We start from the raw sequence: 16,570 nt of genomic DNA on the forward strand, positions 1-16,570 counted from the left end.
GGCAAAAAGGAGCCCTTCGGCTACATGGGAATAGTCTGAGCCATACTATCCATCGGCTTCCTAGGATTCATCGTCTGAGCTCACCACATGTTTACAGTAGGAATAGACGTTGATACCCGAGCCTACTTTACATCAGCCACTATAATCATTGCCATCCCTACCGGAATCAAAGTATTTAGCTGACTAGCCACCCTGCACGGAGGAACAATCAAATGAGACCCCCCCCCAATACTATGAGCTCTAGGATTTATCTTCCTATTTACCATCGGAGGATTAACAGGAAGCGTTCTTGCAAACTCTTCCCTAGACATCGCCCTGCACGACACGTACTACGTAGTTGCCCACTTCCACTACGTCCTATCCATAGGCGCCGTCTTTGCCATTCTAGCAGGATTTACTCACTGATTCCCACTACTCACTGGGTTTACCCTACACCAAACATGAGCAAAAGCCCACTTCGGGGTAATATTTACAGGAGTAAACCTAACGTTCTTCCCCCAGCACTTCCTAGGCCTAGCAGGAATACCCCGACGATACTCGGACTATCCCGACGCCTACACACTATGAAACACCATTTCCTCCTAGTCCTAGGACTTAGAGAAACTCCAGTACTAAAAATAGTAAACACAAGCAATAATTTCATATACTTCACTCTCACTCACCACTCAACTATCAGCTAACCACACCCCCGTCCACATAGCTTAACACAAAGCATGGCACTGAAGTTGCCAAGATGGCATAAAACATGCCTGCGGACAAAAGACTTAGTCCTAACCTTACGGTTGGTTTTTGCTAAATATATACATGCAAGTATCCGCGCCCCAGTGTAAACGCCCTCGACCACCTACCCCCATACAGGCCTTGAGGAGCGGGTATCAGGCACACCCAAGTAGTAGCCCAAGACGCCTCGCTAAGCCACGCCCCCACGGGTATTCAGCAGTAATTAACATTAAGCAATGAGTGCAAACTTGACTTAGTTATAGCAACAGCCTAACTTCAAGGGTTGGTAAATCTTGTGCCAGCCACCGCGGTCATACAAGAAACCCAAATCAACCGTCCTATTGACACGGCGTAAAGAGTGGTAAAATGCCTATCCTAGCTAACTAAGATCAAAATGCAACTAAGCTGTCATAAGCCCAAGATGCACCTAAACACACCATTAAGATGATCTTAGGAACTAACGACTGATTTAAACCCATGAAAGCCAGGGCCCAAACTGGGATTAGATACCCCACTATGCCTGGCCCTAAATCTTGATACTTACTTTACCGAAGTATCCGCCAGAGAACTACGAGCACAAACGCTTAAAACTCTAAGGACTTGGCGGTGCCCCAAACCCACCTAGAGGAGCCTGTTCTACAATCGATAATCCCCGATTAACCCAACCACCCCTTGCCAACACAGCCTACATACCGCCGTCGCCAGCCCACCTCGAATGAGAGCACAACAGTGGACACAATAGCACCCCGCTAATAAGACAGGTCAAGGTATAGCCTATGGAGTGGAAGAAATGGGCTACATTCCCTATTCATAGGGCACACGGAAAGAAGCGTGAAACCACTTCTGGAAGGCGGATTTAGCAGTAAAGTGGGACAATAGAGCCTACTTTAAGCCGGCCCTGGGGCACGTACATGGTTAAACATGCCTGTTAGTAGTGTGGCGAGCCATAGTGGGAAGGCTAGGGCTATGTTCATAGATAGTTGGGTGGTTGGGGTGAATGTATATGGAAGGAGGCCTAGAAGGTTGATTGTAAGAAGTATGATTATTAGGGATGTAAATATTATGGCTCATTTGTGGCCATTTTTGTTGAGTGGGACTATTAGTTGTTTTGTGATTAGGTGAAGGAGTCATGTTTGGATAGTAGAAAGGCGGTTGTTGATTCATCGGTTGTTTGGGGACGGGAATAGTAGGGCTGGGAAGAGTAGGGATAGTAGGATTAAGGGGATGCCAAATAGATTGGGGCTGGAAAATTGGTCAAAGAAGCTTAGGTTCATGGTCAGGATCATGGTGTGGGTTTGGTAGTGAGGGAGGTCTTATTTGATGGGGGGTTGGTTGTGGTGAAGGCTAGTAGTTTTGGTTGGATGAGGAGTGCTAGGGTTAATCAGGTTATAATTATGATTGAAAATCATGGTGCGGGGTTAAGCTGTGGCATATCATTAAGGAGGGGGAAGTCCCTCTTTGGCTAGCTTAAAAGGCTAGTGCTGTTGCATAGCTTCTTAATGATTAGGATGATGATAGAAGGGACGATCAGGCCTCGAAATGTGGGAGTGGGGTTGATTCTACTACAGTAGGTATGTAGCTGTGATTAGCCCCGCAAATTTCTGAGCATTGTCCGTAAAAAATCCCAGGCCGGGTGGTAATGAATGAAGTTTGGTTTAGTCGGCCTGGGATTGCGTCTGTTTTAACTCCGAGCGTTGGGACTGCTCAGGAGTGGAGTACGTCTCCTGCAGTAATGATTACGCGGATGGGGGATTCTATTGGGATAACTACGCGGTGGTCAACTTCTAGCAGTCGGAAGTGGCCGTTGGGTAAGTCTGGGGTGGGCACTATGTAGGAGTCGAATGATAGGTCTTTGAAGTCTGTGTATTCGTAGCTTCAGTATCATTGGTGGCCGATGGCTTTTAGGGTGAGGTCTGGTTCGTCGATTTCGTCCATTATGTAGAGGATTTGTAGGGATGGGAGGGCGAGGAGTACCAGGACGATAGCAGGTAGGATTGTCCAGATCAGCTCTACTTCTTGGGCGTCTACAGCATTGGACGAGAGTTTTTCTGTTAGTATGTGGGCTAAAAGGTAGAGAACTAGGCTGCAGATAGCTAGGGCAACGATTAGGGCGTGGTCGTGGAATTCAACGAGTTCTTCTATGATGGGTGATGAGGCGTCTTGGAATCCTAGTTGGGAGTGGTTGGCCACATGAGATGTACAGGATTTTTACCTGTGATTTAGTCTTGACAAGGCTATGTAATTGGTTTACTAACGTCTCATAAGAAAGAAGCATGAGCGGTTAACCTCCTGGGAGACCCAGAAAACTTCACCCCAGCAAACCCGCTAGTAACCCCACCACACATCAAGCCAGAATGATAGTTCCTATTCGCCTACGCCATCCTACGTTCAATCCCAAATAAACTAGGAGGCGTATTAGCACTGGCCGCCTCCGTACTGATCCTATTCCTAATCCCATTCCTGCACAAATCAAAACAACGAGCAATAACATTCCGACCACTCTCCCAGCTCCTATTCTGAGTACTAGTCGCCGACCTCCTCGTCCTAACATGAGTAGGAAGCCAACCCGTCGAACACCCATTCATCATCATCGGCCAACTCGCTTCAATCGCCTACTTCACTATCCTCCTATTTCTCCTCCCCGCCGCAAGCGCCCTAGAAAACAAAATACTCAACTGCTAAATACTCTAATAGTTTATAAAAACATTGGTCTTGTAAACCAAAGATTGAAGACTTACCACTTCTTAGAGTACCCCAAACTCAGAAAAAAAGGACTCAAACCTTTATCTCCAGCTCCCAAAGCTGGCATTTTCAATAAACTATTCTCTGACCCTAACCCCTAAACCGCCCGAATAGCACCCCGCGACAACCCCCGCACAAGCTCCAATACAACAAACAAAGTCAACAACAGCCCCCAACCCGCCACTAAAAACATCCCTGCCCCATGTGAATAAAACATGGAAACTCCACTAAAATCCGACCGAACAACAAACACCCCAACATTATTCACAGTAGAAACCCCGAACTTCCAAGCCCCCATAAACCCCCCAAACACCAACCCCCCAAAAACAATTGCCACAAACGCTACTGCACATCCAATCACCCGTCAATCCCCCCAAGCCCCAGGGAAAGGCTCCGCTGCTAAAGCTACTGAATAAACAAACACCACCAGCATACCCCCCAAATACACCATAAACAGCACTAAAGCCACGAACGAAACCCCAAGGCCCAGCAACCACCCGCACCCCGCCACAGACGCTAACACCAAACCAACAACCCCATAATACGGCGAAGGATTCGACGCCACACCCAAAACACCCACCGCAAAGCAAATCCCTAAAAAAAACATAAAATAAGTCATTATTCCTGCCCGGACACTACCCGAGGCCTGCGGCTCGAAAAGCCGCCATTGTTCTCAACTACAGGAACTAACCGCAAGCCCCCAATAATTCTACCCCATCTATGCCATTATGCTTAACCCCCCCCCCCTCCCCCCCCGAGGCGGGGGTATTTGGTTATGCATATTCGTGCATAAATTTATATACCCCATATACATACATACTATAGTACCAGTAATATACATTATATACGGACTATCTTATAAGCAGGTGCTAAACCCATACATGTACACGGCCATTAAACCCTTAAACACACTCCTACCAAACCACCCGGCATGAATGTTCTAGGACCATACCCCACAACACCCAATACAACTCCACTCAAGCGCATAGCAAGACCCCATTTTAATGAATGCTCACAGGACATGCTCCAACAACAACTCTCCACCACATATCTCATGCAGTTCGTATCAGACGGATTTATTAATCGTACTCCTCACGTGAAATCAGCAACCCGTTGCACATAATGTCCGGTATGACTAGCTTCAGGCCCATACGTTCCCCCTAAACCCCTCGCCCTCCTCACATTTTTGCGCCTCTGGTTCCTCGGTCAGGGCCATCCATTGGGTTCACTCACCCCTCCTTGCCCTTCAAAGTGGCATCTGTGAGTACTTTCACCTTCTCAATGCGTAATCGCGGCATGTTCCAGCTTTTTGGCGCCTCTGGTTCCTCTTATTTTTTCCGGGGTTACCTCACAGGTGGCTATTCCCAGTGATCTCGGGGGTCCCACAATCTAAGCCTGGACACACCTGCCTCACGGCCTATCCTATATTTCAAGGGTCCCTCGATGAGACGGTTGGCGTATATGGGGAATCATCCTGACACTGATGCACTTTGACCACATTCAGTTAATGTTACCTCCACCCTCCGGGTTAAATGGGGCTATTGGATGAATGCTCGTTGGACATAGCACAAAACAACAAATCATTAAGCGCAACCCCTGCGCTTCACAAACTAAACCAGTAAACTTTCGCTAACCACCATGTAGCATAAACCTTCATCGCCCAATCCCAGCAAACTACCTCTAAAACTCCATTAATCATCCCTTCCATGACATCATCGGAACGATGTACATATACACACAAACACATACAAAATAACTTAAACTTATTAGAGAAACTCCAGTACTAAAAATAGTAAACACAAGCAATAATTTCATATACTTCACTCTCACTCACCACTCAACTATCAGCTAACCACACCCCCGTCCACATAGCTTAACACAAAGCATGGCACTGAAGTTGCCAAGATGGCATAAAACATGCCTGCGGACAAAAGACTTAGTCCTAACCTTACGGTTGGTTTTTGCTAAATATATACATGCAAGTATCCGCGCCCCAGTGTAAACGCCCTCGACCACCTACCCCCATACAGGCCTTGAGGAGCGGGTATCAGGCACACCCAAGTAGTAGCCCAAGACGCCTCGCTAAGCCACGCCCCCACGGGTATTCAGCAGTAATTAACATTAAGCAATGAGTGCAAACTTGACTTAGTTATAGCAACAGCCTAACTTCAAGGGTTGGTAAATCTTGTGCCAGCCACCGCGGTCATACAAGAAACCCAAATCAACCGTCCTATTGACACGGCGTAAAGAGTGGTAAAATGCCTATCCTAGCTAACTAAGATCAAAATGCAACTAAGCTGTCATAAGCCCAAGATGCACCTAAACACACCATTAAGATGATCTTAGGAACTAACGACTGATTTAAACCCATGAAAGCCAGGGCCCAAACTGGGATTAGATACCCCACTATGCCTGGCCCTAAATCTTGATACTTACTTTACCGAAGTATCCGCCAGAGAACTACGAGCACAAACGCTTAAAACTCTAAGGACTTGGCGGTGCCCCAAACCCACCTAGAGGAGCCTGTTCTACAATCGATAATCCCCGATTAACCCAACCACCCCTTGCCAACACAGCCTACATACCGCCGTCGCCAGCCCACCTCGAATGAGAGCACAACAGTGGACACAATAGCACCCCGCTAATAAGACAGGTCAAGGTATAGCCTATGGAGTGGAAGAAATGGGCTACATTCCCTATTCATAGGGCACACGGAAAGAAGCGTGAAACCACTTCTGGAAGGCGGATTTAGCAGTAAAGTGGGACAATAGAGCCTACTTTAAGCCGGCCCTGGGGCACGTACATACCGCCCGTCACCCTCCTCAAAAGCCACATCCCACATAACTAATACCATAAATACGCTGAAGATGAGGTAAGTCGTAACAAGGTAAGTGTACCGGAAGGTGTACTTAGAATATCAAGACGTAGCTATAACACCAAAGCACTCAGCTTACACCTGAAAGATATCTACTAGACCGGATCGTCTTGAAGCCCCCCCTCTAGCTCAACCACACAAATAGTACACCAAAACTAAAGAATTTACTAAACTAATTAAACTAAAGCATTTTACAGTCTTAGTATAGGCGATAGAAAAGACACTTAGACGCGATAGAGACCCCAGTACCGTAAGGGAAAGATGAAATAGCAGTGAAACAATCAAAGCGACAGACAGCAAAGATCAACCCTTGTACCTTTTGCATCATGGTTTAGCGAGAACAACCAAGCAAAGTGAACTAAAGTTTGCCCCCCCGAAACCCAAGCGAGCTACTTTCAAGCAGTTAAAGAGAGCGAACCCGTCTCTGTTGCAAAAGAGTGGGATGACTTGTCAGTAGAGGTGAAAAGCCAACCGAGCTGGGTGATAGCTGGTTACCTGTGAAACGAATCTAAGTTCCCCCTTAATCCTCCCTACCGGACATCCTGAACCCTAATGAGATGATTAAGAGCTATTTAATGGAGGGACAGCTCCATTAAAAAAGGACACAACCTCGACTAGCGGATAATTCTTACTACTGATCCTACCGTGGGCCCTAAAGCAGCCATCAAAAAAGAGTGCGTCAAAGCTCCACCACCTAAAAATACCAAAATAAGATGATTCCCTTATCACAAACAGGTCAACCTATGAATATAGGAGAATTAATGCTAAAATAAGTAACTCAGGGCCACACCCCTCTAACGGCGCAAGCTTACATAGAAACATTATTAACAGACCTAGACAGATACAAAAACCCCTACAAGACCACGTATTAACTAACCCTGTTAACCCGACTCAGGAGCGCCTATAAGAGCGATTAAAATCTGTGAAAGGAACTCGGCAAATTAATAAGGCCCGACTGTTTACCAAAAACATAGCCTTCAGCAAATTAAACAAGTATTGAAGGTGATGCCTGCCCGGTGACTTAGGTTTAACGGCCGCGGTATCCTAACCGTGCAAAGGTAGCGCAATCAATTGTCCCATAAATCGAGACTTGTATGAATGGCTAAACGAGGTCTTAACTGTCTCTCACAGATAATCAGTGAAATTGATCTCCCCGTGCAAAAGCGGGGATGTGAACATAAGACGAGAAGACCCTGTGGAACTTAAAAATCAACGACCACCGCGAATCCTCAATCAACCCCACTGGGGCCACTACCATCGCAGAGCCTGGTCGATATTTTTCGGTTGGGGCGACCTTGGAGGAGAACAAATCCTCCAAAAACAAGACCATACCTCTTTACCTAGAGCTACCCCTCAAAGTGCTAACAGTGACCAGACCCAATATAATTGATTAATGGACCAAGCTACCCCAGGGATAACAGCGCAATCCCCCTCAAGAGCCCATATCGACAGGGGGGTTTACGACCTCGATGTTGGATCAGGACATCCTAATGGTGCAGCCGCTATTAAGGGTTCGTTTGTTCAACGATTAACAGTCCTACGTGATCTGAGTTCAGACCGGAGCAATCCAGGTCGGTTTCTATCTATGACACACTCTCCCCAGTACGAAAGGACCGGGAAAGTGGGGCCAATACCACAAGCACGCCCCCCCCCTCTAAGCAGTGAAACCAACTAAACCGTGAAGAGGGCCTTCCCCCACCACTTTCAATCCTAGAAAAGGACCAGCTAGAGTGGCAGAGCCCGGCAAGTGCAGAAGGCTTAAGCCCTTTCCCCAGAGGTTCAAATCCTCTCCCTAGCTTCACCCATGATTCAAATAACAACACTAAGCTGCCTCATTATATCCCTCCTATACATCATCCCAATCCTGATTGCCGTAGCCTTCCTAACCCTAGTAGAACGGAAAATCCTAAGCTACATACAATCCCGCAAAGGCCCTAACGTTGTCGGGCCTTTTGGCCTACTTCAACCATTTGCGGACGGACTGAAACTATTTACCAAAGAGCCCATCCGACCCTCTACCTCTTCCCCACTTCTATTCATTCTGATACCAATACTAGCCCTTGTCCTAGCCCTCACCACTTGAGCACCACTACCACTCCCATTTCCCCTAGCAGATCTAAACCTCGGAGTTCTCTTCCTAATAGCCATGTCAAGCCTAGCCGTCTACTCAGTCCTATGATCAGGCTGAGCCTCGAACTCAAAATACGCACTAATCGGAGCCCTACGGGCAGTAGCACAGACCATTTCATACGAAGTGACACTGGCCATAATCCTGCTATCAATAATCATACTAAGCGGAAGCTACACACTCAGCTCCTTTGCCGTCGCACAGGAGCCTCTATACTTCATTTTCTCCTCATGACCCCTAGCAATAATATGATACGTATCCACCCTAGCAGAGACAAACCGAGCTCCTTTTGACCTCACAGAGGGTGAATCTGAGCTAGTCTCAGGGTTTAACGTTGAATACGCCGCAGGACCCTTCGCCTTATTCTTCCTAGCTGAATATGCGAACATTATGCTAATAAATACACTTACAGCCATCATATTCCTAAACCCAAGCGCCCTAGGGCCACCCACAGAACTATTCCCCGTCATCCTAGCCACAAAAGTCCTCCTACTATCTTCTGGTTTCTTATGGGTCCGAGCTTCATACCCACGATTCCGATATGACCAACTAATGCACCTACTATGAAAAAACTTCCTACCCCTCACACTAGCTCTGTGCCTCTGACACATCAGCATACCTATCTGCTATGCAGGCCTACCTCCTTACATAAGGAAATGTGCCTGAACTACAAAGGGTCACTATGATAAAGTGAACATAGAGGTATAACAGCCCTCTCATTTCCTGTTAACCTTAGAAAAGTAGGAATTGAACCCACACAAGAGAAATCAAAATTCTCCATACTTCCCTTATATTATTTTCTAGTAGAGTCAGCTAATCAAGCTATCGGGCCCATACCCCGAAAATGATGGTTTAACCCCCTCCTCTACTAATGAACCCTTACGCGACCCCAATCATAACCTTCAGCCTCATCTTGGGCACCACAATCACAATTTCCAGCAACCACTGAGTTCTGGCCTGGACAGGACTGGAGATCAACACACTAGCCATCATTCCCCTAATTGCCAAATCCCACCACCCACGAGCAGTAGAAGCCGCAACGAAATACTTCCTAACCCAAGCAACTGCTTCCGCCCTGGTCCTATTCTCTAGCATAACCAATGCCTGAGTCACTGGCCAATGAGACATCACACAAATAAACCACCCAACCTCCTGTCTACTACTGACAGCAGCAATCGCTATTAAACTGGGCCTAGTGCCATTTCACTTCTGATTCCCAGAAGTACTACAAGGATCGCCACTAATAACAGCCCTGCTACTCTCGACCCTCATAAAATTCCCCCCACTAACCCTGCTCCTACTAACATCCAAATCCCTCGACCCAGCTCTACTCACCGCCATGGCCCTAGCCTCAACAGCACTAGGAGGCTGAATAGGACTGAACCAAACACAAACACGCAAAATCCTAGCCTTCTCGTCCATCTCCCACTTAGGCTGAATCGCCATCATCCTAGTTTACAGCCCCAAATTGGCCTTACTTACCTTCTACCTATACTAGGATGGCCTCTAGCAGGATTTACTCACTGATTCCCACTACTCACTGGGTTTACCCTACACCAAACATGAGCAAAAGCCCACTTCGGGGTAATATTTACAGGAGTAAACCTAACGTTCTTCCCCCAGCACTTCCTAGGCCTAGCAGGAATACCCCGACGATACTCGGACTATCCCGACGCCTACACACTATGAAACACCATTTCCTCCATCGGCTCCCTAATCTCAATAGTAGCCGTAATCATACTAATATTCATCATCTGAGAAGCCTTTCCGGCCAAACGAAAAGTCCTACAACCAGAACTAACTACCACAAACGTTGAATGAATCCACGGCTGCCCTCCCCCATACCATACTTTCGAGGAACCGGCCTTCGTCCAAGTACAAGAAAGGAAGGAATCGAACCCTCACATGCTGGTTTCAAGCCAACTGCATTAACCGCTCATGCTTCTTTCTTATGAGACGTTAGTAAACCAATTACATAGCCTTGTCAAGACTAAATCACAGGTAAAAATCCTGTACATCTCATGTGGCCAACCACTCCCAACTAGGATTCCAAGACGCCTCATCACCCATCATAGAAGAACTCGTTGAATTCCACGACCACGCCCTAATCGTTGCCCTAGCTATCTGCAGCCTAGTTCTCTACCTTTTAGCCCACATACTAACAGAAAAACTCTCGTCCAATGCTGTAGACGCCCAAGAAGTAGAGCTGATCTGGACAATCCTACCTGCTATCGTCCTGGTACTCCTCGCCCTCCCATCCCTACAAATCCTCTACATAATGGACAAAATCGATGAACCAGACCTCACCCTAAAAGCCATCGGCCACCAATGATACTGAAGCTACGAATACACAGACTTCAAAGACCTATCATTCGACTCCTACATAGTGCCCACCCCAGACTTACCCAACGGCCACTTCCGACTGCTAGAAGTTGACCACCGCGTAGTTATCCCAATAGAATCCCCCATCCGCGTGATCATTACTGCAGGAGACGTACTCCACTCCTGAGCAGTCCCAACGCTCGGAGTTAAAACAGACGCAATCCCAGGCCGACTAAACCAAACTTCATTCATTACCACCCGGCCTGGGATTTTTTACGGACAATGCTCAGAAATTTGCGGGGCTAATCACAGCTACATACCTACTGTAGTAGAATCAACCCCACTCCCACATTTCGAGGCCTGATCGTCCCTTCTATCATCATCCTAATCATTAAGAAGCTATGCAACAGCACTAGCCTTTTAAGCTAGCCAAAGAGGGACTTCCCCCTCCTTAATGATATGCCACAGCTTAACCCCGCACCATGATTTTCAATCATAATTATAACCTGATTAACCCTAGCACTCCTCATCCAACCAAAACTACTAGCCTTCACCACAACCAACCCCCCATCAAATAAGACCTCCCTCACTACCAAACCCACACCATGATCCTGACCATGAACCTAAGCTTCTTTGACCAATTTTCCAGCCCCAATCTATTTGGCATCCCCTTAATCCTACTATCCCTACTCTTCCCAGCCCTACTATTCCCGTCCCCAAACAACCGATGAATCAACAACCGCCTTTCTACTATCCAAACATGACTCCTTCACCTAATCACAAAACAACTAATAGTCCCACTCAACAAAAATGGCCACAAATGAGCCATAATATTTACATCCCTAATAATCATACTTCTTACAATCAACCTTCTAGGCCTCCTTCCATATACATTCACCCCAACCACCCAACTATCTATGAACATAGCCCTAGCCTTCCCACTATGGCTCGCCACACTACTAACAGGCCTACGAAACCAACCATCAGCCTCTTTAGCCCACCTATTACCCGAAGGTACCCCTACACCCCTAATCCCCGCACTAATCCTGATCGAAACAACCAGCCTACTAATCCGCCCCCTAGCCCTCGGAGTCCGCCTTACAGCCAACCTTACAGCAGGACACTTACTCATCCAACTCATCTCTACAGCCTCCATTGCATTAATACCCACCCTTCCTGCAGTATCCATCCTAACAATAATCATCCTACTACTCCTAACCATCCTAGAAGTAGCAGTAGCCATAATCCAGGCCTACGTCTTCGTGCTCCTTCTAAGCCTATACTTACAAGAAAACATCTAATGGCACACCAAGCACACTCATACCACATAGTTGACCCAAGCCCTTGACCAATCTTCGGGGCAGCCGCCGCCCTACTCACAACCTCAGGATTAATCATGTGATTCCACTACAACTCATCCATACTACTAACCCTAGGCCTCATCTCAATACTCCTAGTAATACTCCAATGATGACGAGACATTGTACGAGAAAGCACCTTCCAAGGCCATCACACTCCCACAGTCCAAAAAGGCCTACGATACGGCATAATCCTTTTCATCACATCCGAAGCATTCTTCTTCTTAGGGTTCTTCTGAGCGTTCTTCCACTCGAGCCTGGCCCCAACCCCAGAACTAGGAGGCCAATGACCCCCAACAGGAATTAAACCACTCAACCCGATAGAAGTCCCCCTACTAAACACAGCCATCCTACTAGCCTCAGGCGTTACCGTAACGTGAGCCCATCACAGCATCACAGAAGGAAACCGAAAACACGCCATCCACGCCCTAACCCTAACGATCCTCCTGGGATTCTACTTCACAGCCCTACAAGCAATAGAATACCACGAAGCCCCATTCTCAATCGCCGATAGCGTCTACGGATCTACCTTCTTCGTTGCCACTGGATTCCACGGACTCCACGTAATCATCGGATCCTCCTTCCTGACCGTCTGCCTCTTCCGACTGATCAAGTTCCACTTTACATCAGACCACCACTTCGGATTCGAGGCAGCAGCCTGATACTGACACTTCGTAGACGTCATCTGACTATTCCTCTACATAACCATCTACTGATGAGGATCTTGCTCTTCTAGTATATTAATTACAATTGACTTCCAATCTCTAGAATCTGGTATAAACCCAGAGGAGAGCAATGAACGCACTCATGTTCATATTCGCCCTATCATCAATCCTAAGCGCCGCCCTAACCGCATTAAACTTCTGACTCGCCCAAATAAACCCCGACTCAGAGAAACTCTCACCGTACGAATGTGGATTCGACCCACTTGGATCTGCTCGATTACCATTCTCAGTCCGATTCTTCCTCAGTAGCCATCCTGTTCGTCCTATTCGACCTAGAAATCGCCCTCCTACTCCCCCTGCCATGAGCCGTCCAACTCCAATCCCCCCTAATGACCCTCACCTGAACTGTAGTGATCCTCCTTCTCCTAACACTCGGACTGGCCTACGAGTGAATTCAAGGGGGCCTAGAATGAGCAGAATAACAGAAAGTTAGTCTAACCAAAAAGATAGCTGGTTTCGACCCAGCAGATTACAGCCAACCCTGTAACTTTCTTATGTCGCCCCTACATTTAAGCTTCTACTCAGCCTTCATTTTCAGCGGACTAGGACTAGCCTTCCACCGAACCCACCTAGTATCCGCCCTACTATGCCTTGAAAGCATAATATTATCGATATTCGTAGGCCTATCAATATGATCCATCGAAAACCAAGTCTCCTCATTCACCATGGTACCAATTCTCATGCTAACCTTCTCAGCGTGTGAGGCGGGCACAGGCCTGGCCATCCTAGTAGCCTCCACCCGCACACATGGCTCCGACCATCTACACAACCTAAACCTCCTGCAATGCTAAAAATCATCCTACCCACAATCATACTTCTTCCAACAGCCCTGCTGTCTCCACCAAAATTTCTATGGACTAACACCACCTTATACAGCCTCCTAATCGCTGCCCTAAGCCTACAGTGATTAATCCCAACCTACTACCCCTACAAATTTTTATCCAACTGAACAGGAATTGACCAAATCTCATCCCCCCTCCTAGTACTATCCTGCTGACTACTCCCACTCATAATCATAGCAAGCCAAAACCACCTGCAACAAGAACCCCTACAACGCAAACGAATCTTTATCTCAACCTTAGTCGCAGTCCAGCCATTCATCCTACTAGCCTTTTCCACCACAGAACTAGCACTATTTTACATCTCATTTGAAGCAACCCTCATTCCCACCCTAATCTTAATCACCCGATGGGGGAACCAACCAGAACGCCTAAGCGCTGGCATCTACCTGCTATTCTACACGCCAGTAAGCTCTCTACCCCTGCTAATCACAATCATACACCTATACGTGAAAATTGGCACCCTGCACCTGCCAACCCTACAACTAACCCACCCAACCCTATCCACCTCATGGACAGGAATACTATCAGGTCTAGCACTGCTCATAGCATTCATAGTAAAAGCCCCACTATACGGCCTACACCTCTGACTGCCAAAAGCCCACGTAGAAGCACCCATCGCAGGCTCAATACTCCTTGCCGCCCTACTACTAAAGCTAGGAGGATACGGAATTATACGAGTCACTCTATTTATGGGCCCACTGTCCAACCTCCTGCACTACCCCTTCCTAACCCTGGCCCTATGAGGCGCCCTAATGACTAGCTCAATCTGCCTACGACAGACAGACCTAAAATCACTAATCGCTTATTCATCCGTTAGCCACATAGGCCTAGTTATCGCCGCAGGAATAATCCAAACCCACTGATCATTCTCAGGGGCAATGATCCTAATAATTTCCCATGGACTAACTTCCTCCATACTATTCTGCCTAGCCAACACAAACTATGAACGTACGCACAGCCGAATTCTACTACTCACACGAGGCCTACAACCTCTCCTACCACTCATAGCTACCTGATGATTGCTGGCCAATCTAACAAACATAGCCTTACCCCCAACAACAAACCTCATAGCAGAGCTAACCATTATAATCACCTTATTCAACTGATCTGCCTTCACGATCATCCTAACAGGAATCGCAACCCTACTAACCGCCTCCTACACCTTATTCATACTACTAATGACCCAACGAGGCTCAATCCCCTCCCACATCACATCTATGCAAAACTCAACCACGCGAGAACACCTGCTCATAACACTCCACATTATCCCAATATTCCTCCTAATCCTCAAACCCGAACTGATCTCCGGAATCCCCTCATGCAAGTATAGTTTAAACCAAACATTAGACTGTGATTCTAAGAATAGAAGTTCAAACCTTCTTACCTGCCGAGGGGAGGGTTTAACCAACAAGAGCTGCTAACTCTTACATCTGAGCCTAAAACCTCAGCCCCCTTACTTTTAAAGGATAACAGCAATCCACTGGTCTTAGGAACCACCCATCTTGGTGCAAATCCAAGTAAAAGGAGTGAACCCCACACTACTAATCAACTCCCTCACACTACTCACGCTGACAATCCTCCTAACCCCAATCATCCTGCCATTTCTATTTAAAAACTTTAAAAACACCCCACAAGCCACCACCCGCGCTGTTAAAACCGCATTCCTAATTAGCCTAGCCCCTACAACCGCATTCATCTACTCGGGAATAGAATCTGTCACCTGCCACTGGGAGTGAAAATTCATTATAAACTTTAAAATCCCCCTGAGCCTAAAAATAGACCAATACTCAATAACATTTCTTCCAATCGCCCTATTTGTAACATGATCAATCCTACAATTCGCCATATGATACATGGCCTCAGAGCCATACGTAACAAAATTTTTCACCTACCTACTGACATTCCTAGTCGCCATACTCCTCCTAACAACCGCAAACAACATATTCCTCCTATTCGTAGGCTGGGAAGGAGTACGAATCATGTCCTTCCTTCTCATCGGCTGATGACAAGGCCGAGCAGATGCCAACACCGCCGCCCTACAAGCCGTAATCTACAACCGAATCGGAGACATCGGACTGACCCTGAGCATAGCATGACTAGCTTCAACATTCAACACCTGAGAGATCCAACAAGCCGTACACCCCCACCAAACCCCAATCCTCCCCCTCATAGGATTAATCCTCGCAGCCGCAGGAAAATCCGCCCAATTTGGACTCCACCCATGACTGCCCGCAGCAATAGAAGGCCCCACCCCAGTATCAGCCCTACTGCACTCCAGTACCATAGTAGTAGCCGGAATCTTCCTGCTCATCCGCATGCACCCCCTGCTAGCCACCAACCAGACAGCCCTAACTGCCTGCCTATGCCTAGGTGCTCTATCAACCCTATTCGCTGCCACATGCGCCCTAACCCAAAATGACATCAAAAAAATCATTGCTTTCTCAACATCCAGCCAACTAGGACTAATAATAGTCACTATCGGACTAAACCTCCCACAACTAGCCTTCCTACACATCTCAACCCATGCCTTCTTTAAAGCCATACTATTCCTATGCTCAGGGTCTATCATCCACAACCTAAACGGAGAACAAGATATCCGAAAGATAGGAGGCCTACAGAAAATACTCCCAGTCACTACTTCCTGCCTAACCATCGGAAACCTGGCGCTGATAGGAACCCCATTCCTAGCCGGATTCTACTCAAAAGACCTCATCATCGAAAGCTTAAACACATCATACCTAAATACTTGAGCCCTACTCCTAACCCTTATAGCCACAGCATTCACCGCAACCTACAGCATCCGCATAACCATCCTAGTCCAAGCTGGACAAACCCGAATCCCCCCAATAGTATCAATA

At 47.2% G+C, this 16,570-nt stretch overlaps 1 long non-coding RNA gene across 1 annotated transcript; it reads left to right on the top strand.

Annotated features, from left to right (window-relative positions):
- Nucleotides 1-787: 787 nt before the first annotated feature.
- Nucleotides 788-6,306, top strand: LOC308186728. The gene is made up of 2 exons (XR_013944205.1): nt 788-1,627; nt 6,039-6,306. It is a non-coding gene; the product is annotated as an uncharacterized lncRNA (long non-coding RNA).
- The last annotated feature ends 10,264 nt before the right edge of the window (nt 6,307-16,570 follow it).

This window comes from Anser brachyrhynchus (genome assembly GCF_964034855.1).
Source record: "Anser brachyrhynchus genome assembly, contig: SCAFFOLD_32, whole genome shotgun sequence".
In the NCBI taxonomy this organism is placed as follows: Eukaryota; Metazoa; Chordata; class Aves; order Anseriformes; family Anatidae; genus Anser; species Anser brachyrhynchus.